Raw genomic sequence first — 13041 nt, forward strand, 5'->3', positions numbered from 1 at the left:
GAAAAAGGAAGGAGTGCCAAATATGCCAGGAGAGAGGCGCCTGAAACTAGAAAAGGCAAAATCCGCCTGTGCCAGGCTAAAACTCCCACCCAAAAGCAAGGCAACTTCAGTTTAGAACTCTATTTCTCCTCAGGGGTCCTTTTACCAAGCTGCGATAAAAAAGGCCCTGCACTAGCAGCCGTTTTTGCTGCACGCTGCAGCCTTTTTTACCACAGTGGGTAAAAAGGCCAAAACATGGCATGGCCAAGCGGTAAGATTTCACCTCCCGAGTGGTCATGCAAGGGGGAGCACTTAAAGCCACCCACAGAGGTGGCATTAAGGGCTCCTGCGCTAACCCAATGGTAACCAGGTAGTATGTGGCGCAGTCTGATTACCACTGGGTTAGCGCTGCACTAGAAAATAGGTAGCTATTTTCCCTAGAGTGGCAAATGTTGTGCACCAGGACTGGAACTACCACCAGTGCCCATGTCAGGCCGGTGGTAGTTCCAGATTAGCGTGTGATATGCCCACGTTGGACTTACCGCCACTCTGTAAAAGGGCCCCTCAGTGCGTTCATTCCGAAAGCAACTTAAAACTTCTTTTTAAGAGATATGTAGGTTTATTTATAGTCTAGAATGTGAAATTTTGTTTTGTAATTTCTGGATAAAGTGTTCCGGTTATTTTTATTTTAATCGCCATAGAACTGCAGTGGATTTTGCAGAATATAAGACCAGAATGTAATGTAAAGTAGAGCCTTGCAAAGAAATCAGCTTATTCAAAAGAAAATTAAAATACTCATATGGAAAAAAGGAATAACTAAGAGGAGATCTGGCAGAGCACAAATTTTCAACTTCCAGAAAAAGCTTTTCTGAATAATTATCATTAATTTTCATGTATTCTGCTTGTAGGTGTTGATAGTGCTTTAATGACTGAGAAGAAGTGGATTTTCTCCAAGCTCTTTCTGCTTTCCAAACAGATCTTTTATAAGACCTAAGATCAGATGAAAAATATGGTTGGTGTAGATGAGAGCACTGACATATTAAGCATACAGAAGCAAGATCATCCAATGTTTGGCATACGCAATGTGAGAAAAGAGAAACCTTTTCTTCCAAAGGAAGGGAGGGTGATTGTGACATAAAGAGCAAGGCACTTATGAGAAAAAAAAGTTCTTTATCTAAAGTTTTATAATCGCAAAAAAAAAACAACTGTGCGATAACAGAAGGTGAATTCATAGAAGAAGCAGCTCTGAGACAACAAAGCAAAAGTTAAAAAGTAGTCAGACCATGGAAATGCAAGAGGAGGATCAAATAAAGAAAGTAATAAATGTCACGATGGTGACAGTTTTCTTGTCTGTGCTCACCTCGCCCTCTGGTGGCCAGAACCAGTGGCTGCTATGGACTGTTACCTGTTCCAGACTTTAGCCCAGTCCAGTCCGGATCTTCCGGGCTGCCAGACTTGCTTTTCTTGTTTGTGCCTGAACAGCACCCGTAGCTGCCTTGTGATTCCACCAGCTGAGCTTCAGCAGCTGATGGGCTTTATTAATCACCTGGAAACTTCTGTTTGCCTTTGCATCATCTAAGGTTCCTGGTTTGTTGGTGCTTTGTTTCACTTCTGCCTAGTCTGGTTTCTTGTCCGGTTCTAGTTAGTCTGTGTGTAGTTTAGCTTAGGTTACTGCTTATTTCCCTAGTCTTGTTTGTGGTCTGTATTCCTGGTTTAGTTTCTGTTTGTCTGTGTCTCTCTCTTAATGGCTGCTCTGCAGCTTTCAGTCCTGAATCTTGTCTGTCTGTGTTTTTCAGTGGCTGCTTTGCAGCTTTCAGTTTTTGTCCTGTAGCTTGTCCATTTCCTGTCTCGTGTAGTATTGTCTGTCTGTGAGTCCTAGCCCAGTTTCCTGCCTTGCTGCCCATGTATATTCCTTTCCCCTCTGACCCTCAGTCCCTGTTCAGCCTAGTTGGTATCCAGTTCCTGCCCTGTTCGGTAAGTCCTGCCGGCCGCCTGCACCCCTGCTCAACTTCTGAGGAACGGCGGTCAAGTGCAGGTGAAGTCTAGCTGTTCCTGTCAGAGTTCTGCCTTGTCTCTGGTGTGGGGTGGTTTTGCCTGCCACTGCTGCTCCACGGCAGTGGCCCAAGGGCTCACAAACCTAGTTTCTGCCTTGAAAACCTGACAATAAAATCCAAATCTAACTGGGAAGTGGGAGCATCAAAATGAATATTAAAATCACCCATAATCAAAAGACAGCCAGAACGAAAAGCAAAGTCCGCTATTAATGCTGAAAGATATTTAAAAGAAGATAGGGTTAATGGAAGAGGGTGATAGAGAAGGAGGTAGGTGAGAGAAAAAAGGTACAGCCAATCTGTAATAAGAGTCAATGAAGGGAGTAGTATGACTAGAAATAATTCTAGGCAAACAGGACACATGAACAAAAAGAGCCATGCCACCTCCTCTTCTAGAAAACCAATTAGTAGAAAAATAGGAGTAGGTAGAGGGACAAGCTTGAGCAAGGTAAAGAAAGTTGCCATCTTTTTTTTTTATTAAAGGTATAATAACAAAAGTGAGCAGTACATAGTAAAAAAAAGAATACACACGTCAATTGCTGAAGAGTTGCCATCTTTTAACCAGGTTTCAATGAGTGCTAGGGCAGAGGGTTGAGTGGAGTCAAATAAGTCAAAAAGAATGTGACTTTTAGATTTCAAAGAACAAATATTAGAGTTAGAAGGAAGTCAGAAACAGCGCAAGAAGGGGCACCAACAAAAGGAGAAGCCTGGGGGAAAGAGGCCAGGTATCTACTCACAGAATGCGAATGAGCAGCAGAGTTTAAAAAGGGGTTAGACGGTTTCCTAAAGGACAAGTCCATAAACCACTACTAAATGGACTTGGGAAAAATCCACAATTCCAGGAATAACATGTATAGAATGTTTGTACATTTGGGAAGCTTGCCAGGTGCCCTTCGCCTGGATTGGCCGCTGTCGTGGACAGGATGCTGGGCTCGATGGACCCTTGGTCTTTTCCCAGAGTGGCATTACTTATGTACTTATGTAGTATGAGCTTGAGGGTGGTGGCCAAGTATAGTAGGAATGTAAAAGACTGGATCAAAAGAAAGGGCAAAACAGCACAAGATAAAGAAAGAGCAAAAGGCAGAAATGAGAAGACATGCATAGGACACAAGCAAAGAAGCACACAAGGGAGCACATCCTGCTCCTTTGTTACGCACCACAGGTCACTGTACACTGCAGAGAAGCATATGGTGGAGCTAAAAATAATCCTGGTAGTACACGTTTCTGTACAGAAGAAGCAAATACTTGTGCCAACCCTACAAGAGAAAAAGGTTGAGCGACGGGAAAACGAATACTAGGAGTCACTTAACACCAATTGCCATAGGCTGTGGTGGAGATTTTGCCCATGTCATGTTGCAGGGGAGGAAGAAAAGAGATTCAGAAATTCATCAGAGTAAGCCATCTCTAGTAGCATAGAAATGAACAATAAGATAAGGCTTTTCAAAGTGATAATGCCCTGCCATGCCCTGCTATGACAACAGTAAAACCATTCATCTGTAATCTAGGAAAGATATCCAAACCCAACATATGCCAGACTTCAACATAGCCCTCTGATCCAATATTTCAGAAGAAATAGATTATAAGTTCACTATAGAGAACCACATAAGACATGCTTTGCCTTATTCCCACAAACTGACCTGGATGGACTAGACTGCCTTTGTTAAGTTAGTGCAGACAGACATTCTCAGAAGAACACGGAAAGAAGTGAAAAGAGGATCAGGAAGAGGTAATAGACAGAGAAAATATATGGCACCAGATTTAAAAAACTGGGTACCTATGAGTGTTTTGATAGACTTGGTGCCAGACTGGCATAACTCGCGCATTCTCCCGATATATATAGGGCTATTGCCAAGTCAGACACTTCATGCCTCTTACGCCGCTGTATTGCTATCAACCTACTTGTTACAATCCTTACTTTCAGATATACTACAAGAGATGGAAGAAATGTATAGCTTGTATGTTTCTTCTCTCTTACATTTTATATTTGGGTTTCTGTCGGGCACTTTTGACATGGACTGGCCAATGTTGGATGCAGGATACTGGACTAGATGCACCACTGGTTTATTTATTTATTGCATTTGCATCCCGCATTTTCCCACCTATTGATAGGTTCAATGTGTCTTACATGGAACAATGGGAGGCGGTTATGGAGAATCAAGCGGGTTTGACAGCTTGAGGGAGACAGTAAGAGTCTGTAGAGCTCTCTCGCGAAGTATTGATCTAGGTTAAGACCTTAGGAGGTTCAATGGAGTTTAAGTGATTCATTGTTAGAAAATACAGAAAGAGTCGAATAAGGTCACAACATAGTCGAATAAGGTTACAGTATTGGTCTGGCAAGGTTACAATTCAGGTGGACAGTGGGTATGTAGTAGAATCTACATAATATGTAGTAGTGAGTCCTGGTTTGGCTCAGTATGGCTATTCTTATGTTCTTATCTTAAAAAACAGAAGTAAAACTTTGAACTAAAAAGGACTTTCCCACAGAATGAAAGCTGCCTTATCTCCAGTTATAGTGGATACCAAAACAAAAAGAGAGAAGGAAGAATGCACTTAGCAGGACGGACTATAATAATTTATGTACTCCCAGACCTTGATAATTATACCAGTCAAATCTCAGAACTGCTAGGACATACCTGCAATGACATATATCTCTTTACCCAGAGAAGTAAGGAGGGAAAGAGTGAATAGTGTAGTCTCTGTTTCATTGTTGGTGCCACAGTGTGCTAACTGTGTATAAGAGAAGTCCCCTGGAAAGACAGGAACTTCTCAATGGAGACAGTTCATAAGTACATAAGTACATAAGTATTGCCATACTGGGAAAGACCAAAGGTCCATTGAGCCAAGCATCCTATTTCCAACAGTGGCCAATCCAGGTCACAAATACCCGGCAAGATCCCAAAAATGTACAAAACATTTTATACTGCATATCCCAGAAATAGTGGATTTTCCCCAAGTCCATTTAATAATGGTCTATGGACTTTTCCTTTAGGAAGCCGTCCAAACCTTTTTTAAACTCTGCTAAGCTAACCGCCTTTACCACATTCTCTGGCAACAAATTCCAGAGTTTAATTACACGTTGAGTGAAGAAACATTTTCTCCTTTACTACATTGTAGCTTCATCGCATGCCCCCTAGTCCTAGTATTTTTGGAAAGCGTGAACAGACGCTTCACATCTACCCGTTCAACTCCACTCATTATTTTATAGACCTCTATCATATCTCCCCTCAGCCGCCTTTTCTTCACGCTGAAGAGCCCTAGTCGCTTTAGTATTTCCTCATAGGGAAGTCGTCCCATCCCCTTTATCATTTTCGTCGCCCTTCTCTGCACCTTTTCTAATTCCACTATATCTTTTTTGAGAGGTGGTGACCAGAATTGAACACAATATTCAAGGTGCTGTCGCACCATGGAGCAATACAAAGGCATTATAACATCCTCATTTTTGTTTTCCATTCCTTTCCTAATAATACCTAACATTCTATTTGCTTTCTTAGCCTCAGCACCACACTGAGCGGAAGGTTTTAATGTATCATCAACGACAACTCCTAGATCCCTTTCTTGGTCCGTGACTTCTAACGTGGAACCTTGCATGACATAGCTATAATTCGGGTTCCTCTTTCCCACATGCATCACTTTGCACTTGCTCACATTAAACGTCATCTGCCATTTAGACTCCCAGTCTCGTAAGGTCTGCTTGTAATTTTTCACAATCCACCCACGATTTAACGACTTTGAATAACTTTGTGTCATCAGCAAATTTAATTACCTCACAAGTTACTCCCATCTCTAGGTCATTTATAAATATGTTAAAAAGCAGCGGTCCCAGCACAGAGCCCTGGGGAACCCCACTAACTACCCTTCTCCATTGAGAATACTGACCATTTAACCCTACTCTCTGTTTTCTATCTTTTAACCAGTTTTTAATCCACAATAGAACACTACCTCCTATCCCATGACTCTCCAATTTCCTCTGGAGTCTTTCATGAGGTACTTTGTCAAACGCCTTCTGAAAATCCAGATACACAATCCAGCTTATAATTGAAAAAGAAAAACGCCTATATTGCGACCCAAATCGGGAGATAGACGTTTATCTCACAAAAACGAATAATGCGGTATAATCGAAAGCCGAATTTGGACGTTTTCAACTGCACTCCGTCGCGGATGCGGACAAAGTTGATGGGGGCGTGTCAAAGGCGTGGTGAAGGCGGAACTGGGGCATGGTTATCGGCCGATCAGAGATAGGCGCCTTTCGCCGATAATGGAAAAAAAATATGCGTTTTTAGCGAGAATGTAGGGCACTTTTCCTGGACCCTGTTTTTCCATGAATAGGGCCCCAAAAAGTGCCCTAAATGACCAGATGACCACTGGAGGGAGTCGGGGATGACCTCCCCTGACTCCCCCAGTGGTCACAAACCCCCTCCCACCACAAAAATATGCCGTTTCACAACTTTTTATGTTCACCCTCAAATGTCATACCCACCTCCCTGGCAGCAGTATGCAGGTCACTGGAGCAGTTATTAGGGGGTGCAGTGGACGTCAGGCAGGTAGACCCAGGCCCATCCCCCCCCCCCACCTGTTACACTTGTGCTGGTAAATGGGAGCCCTCCATACGGGAGCCTCCATACCGCCCCCCAAACCCACTGTACCCACATGTAGGTGCCCCCCTTCACCCCTTAGGGCTATAGTAATGGTGTAGACTTGTGGGCGGTGGGTTTTGAGGGGGATTTGGGGGCTCAACACCCAAGGGAAGGGTGCTATGCACCTGGGAGCTCTTTTACCTTTTTTTTTTTTTTTTTGTAAAAGTGCCCCCTAGGGTGCCCGGTTGGTTTCCTGGCATGTGAGGGGGACCAGTGCACTACGACTCCTGGCCCCTCCCACGAACAAATGCCTTGGATTTATTCGTTTTTGAGCTGGGCGCTTTCATTTTCCATTATCGCTGAAAAACAAAAACGCCCAGCTCACAAATTGTCGAATAAAACATGGACGTCTATTTTTTTCCAAAATACGGTTCGGTCCGCCCCTTCACGGTCCCGTTCTCGGAGATAAACGCCCATGGAGATAGACGTTTTCGTTCGATTATGCCCCTCTATATCAACCAGCTCCCCTTTATCCACATGTTTGTTCACCCCTTCAAAGAAATGTAGTAGATTGGTGAGGCAAGATTTCCCTTCACTAAATCCATGTTGACTTTGTCTCATTAATCCATGCTTTTGAATATGCTCTGTAATTTTGTTCTTAATAATAGTCTCTACCATTTTGCCCGGCACTGACGTCAGACTCACCGGTCTATAATTTCCCGGATCTCCTCTGGAACCCTTTTAAAAAATCAGCATTACATTGGCCACCTTCCAATCTTCCGGTACCACGCTCAATTTTAAGGATAAATTACATATTTCTAACAATAGCTCCACAAGCTCATTTTCAGTTCTATCAGTACTCTGGGATGAATACCATCCTGTCCAGGAGATTTGCTACTCTTCAGTTTCTAGAACTGCCCCATTACATCCTCCAGGTTTGCAGAGAATTCATTAAGTTTCTCCGACTCGTCAGCTTTGAATACCATTTCCGGCACCGGTATCCCACCAGAAAGACAAGAAGTAAAAGTCACATGCACTAACAATGGAACTATATAACGAATGCCGCATATACAATTGTTAGCAACTTAAAAAAAAGTATGAGGACAATGATATTTATTTATTTATTAGGATTTATTTAACATCTTTTTGAAGGAATTCACTCAAGGCTGTATACATTAAGAATAAATCAAACATGAGCAACAGACAATTACAGTAGTAAAAATATTCAAATAGCAATACAAAGTATGGAATAGTATACTACTTAAGAAACTAATCACCCTATTTGCTCTAAATATTCACTATTAGCCTTATACCTCCCAGGATAGCATTTCACTATTTAAATTATAATAATTTTAAACAATTGAAGCCTCTTAAGCCCAGGGTACCACACATATTGGACAACACCTTAGTAGGCTCTAATCACTGGCTCCAGCCACCTCCGAAAACCCCTGCAGAACCAAACAACTCCAAAAGGAGAAAAAAGGTCTGCAGCAAAAAAACAGAGGAAGCTACTTACTAATACTAAATCCCAAAGGCATAAAGTCAATATCAATAACATTCAAACTTTCAAAAATTGGAAGAAATAATCCCAAAAATAAAGCACGTGAAGCAAAAAAAAAAATCAGGGTACTTAACTTCTCCACCCAGATGCTAATGTCTTCTATCCCACATCCAGGGAGGGCACCCCTTAATTCTGCTCAAATTGTTTGTGCTTTGGAAGAGTAAGACATTGTTTATCTCTATTTTCTCCTGATGAAGTAACGAAGCATAAGGATTCCTTTGTCGAGAAGTGAGAAAACAAATTAGCCATGTGGTTCAAGCAGAATTAAGGGGTGTACAGTTATGGGTAGTGGGTTTTGGGGGGGGGCTTGGGGGGCTCAGCACACAAGGTAAGGGAGCTATGTTCCTGGGAGCAATTTATGAAGTCCACTGCAGTGCCCCCTAGGGTGCCCGCTTGGTGTCCTGGCATGTCAGGGGACCAGTGCACTACAAATGCTGGCTCCTCCTATGACCAAAGGGCTTGCATTTGGTCGTTTCTGAGATGGGCGTCCTTGGTTTCCATTATCGCTGAAAATCAGAAACGACCAAGTCTAGGGTCGACCATCTCTAAGGACGACCAACATTTCAAGATTTGGGCATCTCCGACCGTATTATCGAAACGAAAGATGTACGTCCATCTTTTTCTATAATAAGGGTTTCCCCACCCCTCCATCAGGATGTTTTGCAAGGACGTCCTCAACAAAACTTGGGCATTCCTTTCAATTATGCCCCTCCATGTCACCTATCTATATGTTCCATCTTTGCTTGTACCCTTCACTGTCAATTAAAATGTTCTTTTACAAATTGTGTTAAGAGAGTAAGAGGAGTTAGAAAATAAGGTGACTAAAGAACGGTGCACATGAAGTCAGAGAGATGGTTAAATATTATCTCAGCTAGGTTAGGAGTGGATAGTAAACTCAAACAAAATCCAGAAAAATCTCACTGTAACAAACAACACATTTTCATCTAGAAAAACAAGAGGAAAAACCCTCAGAAAGACAAGTGGGTAGCTTTAACTTTATAGTTTAGTGCTCCCTTCTTTTAATTGTCAGCTCAAGAAACCTCCCTTTTGTAAACTGCATAGACTCCTCAGGGATCACTTGCGGAATATCAAGTGCTGAAAATAAATACAAATACAAAATAAATTCTATTAAATTTTTCAAAATTGCAGTCTTCAAAATTGCAGTCCAAAATAGATAAACTTAGATTTATTTCACTTAACCAAAACTCTTTAAACTTTATTCTATTTATCTTTAAATCACAGACTGCTTGGGAAACTGCTTTGAAGACTGCTCCAAGACTGTGATTTAAAGATAAGTTGAATAAAGTTATAAAAGAGGTTTGGTTCAATGGAATAACTCTAAGCCTATCTCTGAGTAATTTTTGACTGCAATTTTGAAAAATTTAATAAAATGAAGTAAAAGGAGGTTTTTTCAGCTAATGATTAAAAGAAGGGCGCACTAAACTATAAAGTTAAAGCTACCCACTTGTCTTTCTTTTTTTTTATTTGTAACAGGAAGCTTTATTGAATGAATCTTGCAAACATACAGTAGCCAACAATAAAAAGGGGGTGAAAATCTCCAACATATACAGTCATTACAGCTCATGGGCTCCCCAAAGGTAGCACCATCCTATGCACCAAAAGTAATCCTGTCTTTTTATTATTATTTTTATTATTTGAATGGAGTAAAAATAATAGTCACATCAAAACATTCTCAACTCCCAGTAACTACCCATCCCATAAACCCTCCATATCTTCCCCTGCACATAAACCCCAAATAATATGCTTCCTAATTACACTAAGGAGGAAAGCAAAGGATCCCAAATCTTTTCCCATTTGGCTATTGTCTTGTCTTTCTGATGCTTGTTCCTCCTGTTTTTCTAGATAAAAATGTATTCTTTGTTACAGTGATATTTTTCTGGATTTTGTTTGAGTTTGCCATCACTGTCCTTATACTTTTTTTTGCATATACAGTCGAACACAGAATAGAATTGGCTGTTGAGCTATGAATATGCTAATGCTGAATTGGTCCACCTTCCCCACTGCCAGTATTGACTTCCTCACCCGCTTCCCCCTCCCTCATAATAACCAGGTAAATTAGACCTATGGCAGGAGTTGGCAACCTGCAGCCTGTGGGGTGAATGTAGTCTGCCACTGAATTGACCATGGAAAGTATACACAGGAAACATCATTACCAAAATTCTTGCGATTTTAAATACTGTATTTCACAAATATTTTCATAATAGTCACTCCAGCAGTTTGTTTTCTTCGTTTTTAGTTCAATTTTTACTTATTTATTTATCACAGAAAGTCTATGGAGCTCTGTGTATTTCTGGTTCTGACATTATGTAATGCTTTGGCTCGCTAGGGATAGTACTGACATTCAAGCGGCCCTCTATGTATAAAAGTTGCCCATCACTGACCTATAGTGGCAATCATAAGCAGTTTGCACTGTTGAAATGCACCTAAAAAGAGACAAGGATGTTTTCAAAAAACATGGCTGAAAAACTGAAAAATAAAAGCTCACCACTCAAAAGTTAGGAAATAGCTCAAAAACAATAAGACATGGAAGAAAGTCTGTCAAAGCTCTAGAAAGCGAGACAGTAAAAAAACAGAGAAGACAGAAATATAGCTCATTTGTGAGGAAACACTTCAGCCTGAACTAAAACCAAGAACCTTTTGCTCTAGCTCTCTCTCCCTATCTGTCTCACATAGCTTGCTTTCCTGAAACTCTTACACTCTCATTTTATTTATTTACTAGTAAAAGAGGCCCGTTTCAGATCAAATGAAACGGGCGCTAGCAAGGTGTTCGTCGCCAACACCCCCCTCCCTCCCTGGCCAACCCCTTCGTTATTCTTCCATTGCTCCGGCCCCGTCACGACGTTTGACGCAAGGGCGGGGCCCACAGCAATTTCCCACCCACCCCCGCCTCCCTCCCTGCCAACCCCTTCGTTGTTCTGCCATTGCTCCGCCCTCAAGGGCGGGGCCCGGAGCGATTTCCCCCCCCCCCCCCCCCCCCCCACGCCTCCCTGCCTCCCTCCCTGCCAACCCCTTCATTGTTCTGCCGGGGCCCGGAGCGATTTTGGTGGCTTCACCACCACGAACCTTCGAACCTTTTTGAAGGAAGTCAGGGCTTGGCTTCACTGACGTCAGTGTCCTCAGAACGTTGAGGGTGAGTTTTATTATAGTAGATTTTACCTATTTATTCAAACTTAAATGCAAATCTTCAAAAAACTGTTCTACGTGACATACAACCAGAAAACAATAAAAAAACAAAATAGAATTACATTAATACAAATCAATACATTAAAATCACCGCCATATGCAGAGGTACATATTAAAATTTTAAGCTTCTTTGTAAAAAGCATCTGACCCTTGTTTTCACTTACAAAGGAGTCTTCGACAGCTGAGGTACCTTAACTGAGAAAGTCTTTTCCCAATGACGCACTAGCCTATCTTCTTAATACCAGGGACATATAATAAATTCTCACCTTGCAAGTGTGATACATGAGCTGGACTATAATCCTGAACCTTATCTAGTAAATAACCAGGGGCACATTTAATTCTCACCTGAAAAGCTAGCATAAGCACTTTATACTGAATGCAATACTGCAGATGTAGGTCTGCAAGACTAAGAAGAGAAAAAGAGTAAAGTGTTGAAAGCAACAAGGGAAAAGCTGAAAAATACTTAACAAATGCTTTGTTCTTGCATTCACATATGAAAGTGGAGAAGGATACTGATAGATGATAGAGGTACACAGAGGGCTAGCCTGGTGGGTTGGTGAGCTACATGGCAGCAGTGCTGAACAGTGTAACATGGGAGGCAAGGCAATGTAGCTGTAGCAGCAGTGTTGTGTCCCATCCTAAAGTGCAGGTGTTTGTGGATCAATGGCACTAAACCTCTGTATCTTAAAGAGGGCAAAGTTGATAACAATGCACAGCTGCCAATTGTTGAAATCAGTGACAGTACAGTAGCAGGAATGAGACTATATCAGGTTACCATGCCCTTTTCTTGCTCCACATACCGGATTTAATTAATTTTGTAGATGTGGTAGCAATGATTGTGACCTATGTGCAGCTCTATACCATTGTCCTGATGCTCAGCCTTCTGCTAAGTACCAAACGGTACCATCATGGGCAGGAGTGGGGGCATTAAATGGTATCAGCCTCTCTTGTGTGTACTGCTAACTGAACACAAAAAGCACACAAAAGAGGAGGCTCTTGAGTGAACCAATAAGGCTTTGTGTGGTTATCAGTTGCAGAATTTCTACCACCCTGAGTGCAAGCATGGATTTGCTGCCTAACTCATGCTCAGATGATCAAAAACCCCACGCTGTTCCAAACAGCGCTCTAAAAATAGCGCTGGAACAGTGCAGGGCTTTACCGTTCCTAAGATCAAAGATAATAGCATGCAAATTTATGTGCGTTATTATCTCTGATCATAGGGTAAAGTACAGGAGGATGCGCTGAGGCACAATCCTACCTCACTTTACCCTATGATCAGAGATAATAACACACATAAATCTGCATGGACCTCCAGCCCCTGTGTTTGAAAGGTCTGGGCTGTCAAAAGCCCAGACCTGTTAAATACAGGGGCTGGAGGTCCATGGGACCACAAGACCCCAAACAGCATGGCCCTGGTGGCCTAGTACCCACCCCAAGCCAGCAACATGGGGGCAGTCCCCCTCCCAACACAAGTTCAGGGGTGCTGAAGATCCAGTGGGTCTCCAGCCCCCTAACCCTCCTTAGAATCACCCCAAGTAAAGCCCTATTGGCCCAGTGGGCCACAAATCAACCCCCCCCTGACCCGGTGGTCTAGCGGCCCCCTTCCCTGCCCCCCCCCCCCCGTACCTTTGTTAGAGGAGGGAGTCTCTTCCAGCAGCGCCACCTCAAATGG

General features: G+C 42.4%; 1 protein-coding gene across 2 annotated transcripts in view; it reads right to left on the bottom strand.

Moving 5' to 3' along the window:
* The window catches only part of SLC4A8 (solute carrier family 4 member 8), a 492841-nt gene that overhangs the window by 450203 nt on the left and 29597 nt on the right, over positions 1 to 13041 (bottom strand). The gene's annotated exons all lie outside the window — the stretch shown is intronic.

Source organism: Microcaecilia unicolor, chromosome 3 (genome assembly GCF_901765095.1).
Source record: "Microcaecilia unicolor chromosome 3, aMicUni1.1, whole genome shotgun sequence".
Classification (NCBI taxonomy): Eukaryota; Metazoa; Chordata; class Amphibia; order Gymnophiona; family Siphonopidae; genus Microcaecilia; species Microcaecilia unicolor.